Genomic DNA, 2500 nt, shown 5'->3' on the forward strand with positions numbered 1-2500 from the left:
GTGTGTTGAAGGACCCAAATATTAAGCTCTTACTAACCGAGCTGGAGGGCCATACTGGGGAATATTGGTTGAACATTGTGGAACTAAAGATGGAGCGCAGCGAGGTCCATACAAAAATGACCAAGGTGCAATATTCCTCAGTATGGCTTGGGCAAGCTTAGTTAGAAAGTAGTTTATCATATGGTACTCCGGCCATGGTTGTTTCTTGAATTTGTGGCTTTTCAAGAACAAAAATTACACAGCTTATGACCGCTTCCAAATAAATGGTCGGCATAGCAAAATCCTAACCAAGAAAGAACCAAATTATCACAATGCTTGCATTTACCTCAAAACTACCTTACCGCAGGACTGAGGAGGTAAAGCTGGCAGGGCAAGCAACCCCCCACCCTTAGCTCAAGGTCTAGATCCACCCCTGATTACCACAATATTTTCTGTAGTTGAATGATAATTGAGCTAATTATGTGTCTTACTGTGAGTACAATAGTTGTGCAAAGTTTAATCATGTCTTTAGAAATCAGTAATGTTCAGAGATATTATTGGCACAGGATATGGGGGAAGTGTTTTTATTGTCATTATTGAGAGCTTACTGAACACAGGCTGACCAGGGTGCACCTCAGGCTAAATGACATACCATCCTAGCTTACTAGTTAGTATGAAGATTTGTAATGCGTCAAGAGAATTTGGTAAGCCTATTTATGGTTAGCTCTCACAAGCAGAAATGGTAACATGCTATTTTCAAAACAAAATAGAAAATAGAGCTAAATTTTGTTACCTATTACCATTAATTATCTGAAAATAAAAGTCTTGCCTTCCACATTATGTACACAGTGTGACATTGCAAATCTTTTAATTTGCATAATCTAAAAAAACCTTTGTAGCTTTCTTAATTGGTGTTGATAGAAGAATCCTCCTTACAAGAAGGGTTTTCTCTCCACTAACTAAAACATTCACTAATTAGCAGATAGTTTGAGGGCAATATTGTGTGTGTGAATAGTGAGTTGAGGAAAAATCATAGACAAATGTTAGGGTTAGTCTGTAGAATGAGGGGGAGAAATTTACAAAGCAAACTCTCAACCCCAAAATAAGGTTAACAAATGAAACAAACTCTGTGTGAAATTAAAAACTTTAATCACAGAAACAGCCAGATAGTACATGTATGAAAAACTGAAATTATCACGTTGGAGGGATTAACAAATATTTGACCATAACAATTATTCAGCAGAAGTGGCCGGCTTGGCGGTGATGTCTCCAAAAAGGCTTGTGGTGTATGAGGCCACCTAAGCAGAAACAGCCACAAGTCAAAAAGGGACCTTGCCGAGTACTGGAATATGTACTCATTAGATGTAGATGTAGAAGTCCTTTAAAGCCTTTTACTGACACCTTGAAAACAATATGAAACAGAGAGTTACTGTATTGATATGTACTAATTGATTGAGTAAAAGGGCTAGATCAGCCACACATCTTTTTTTCTTTTCTTTAAATAAGCCCTCAGACCCCCAAAAATAGATGTCTGTGATCCTCGAGTGTGAAATAGTTATGCTATATTTTTTAAGTTCTCTGTGCGGTGTTGCTAGTCAAGCCTAACAAAATTATACAGTCATTATTATTTTGTAAGGTATCATATTGATCAGCCACAGGTTAGCTTATTTGTTTCTGTCCAAACTGCACAAAGGCAAAGAAAACAATATGGGGTTTGGGAGAGGATGGGGAGTCTACAAATTGCTTTTCCTCAGGGGAGGATATTCTACAAGGAACTGGAATCATTGCTTTGTCCTCAGTTGGTACAAAATATGAAGGAGTTGTCATGGAATAGTATGGCTTTTTTGCATAGTCATACCTAAGGGGGCAAGGACATGGTATTTACAATAACTTATCAGTTTTGCATTGTTTTGCTGTGATCCATTTTAAGTCTGGTCTATATGTTACCTCGAGATCAAACATTGTTTGCCATATTTATTGTTATGATCTGTCCTTCTGTGGAATGTTTGTTGAAGCTCGTGTTTCCATACTTTGAAGTAATTGTGAACTTGGTTTAAGTTGGTAACACGTTGATATGTTATTGACTGCAGTGGACTGTTATCTTTGAAGACATTCCAAAGCATTTTACACTTTCATAAATTCTTGTGTCTTTTCTGTGGTGTTGTTTTCAATACAAAGCCATGTATTTGCAAACTTTTTCTGACAGAGTATTGACAGCAAGCTTTACTCGTATTTTATTTAATTATCAAGATGAACTTACAAGCTCCTTGATTAAACCGTATTTGTTGTTTGGTGATTTTCCCAAGCGGGGCGAAATCTTGAAAACAGTTTTTTATTTTCGGTAAAATTGACTGCGGCGAGCGATTCGTCGCGAGCGATTTTAAGTGAGCAAGTTTGAAGTTCTCAAACGCTGCTATATCCAAATATATCCAGCTGGTTTTTTACTATGTTTTGTAAAAGCTATCGATCTTAAACATATGTAAAATTTAGAGTGGAGTAATGTGGAGTACTCCTAAAAGAA

The sequence above is a fragment of the Montipora capricornis genome, chromosome 3 (assembly GCF_036669925.1).
Source record: "Montipora capricornis isolate CH-2021 chromosome 3, ASM3666992v2, whole genome shotgun sequence".
Classification (NCBI taxonomy): domain Eukaryota; kingdom Metazoa; phylum Cnidaria; class Anthozoa; order Scleractinia; family Acroporidae; genus Montipora; species Montipora capricornis.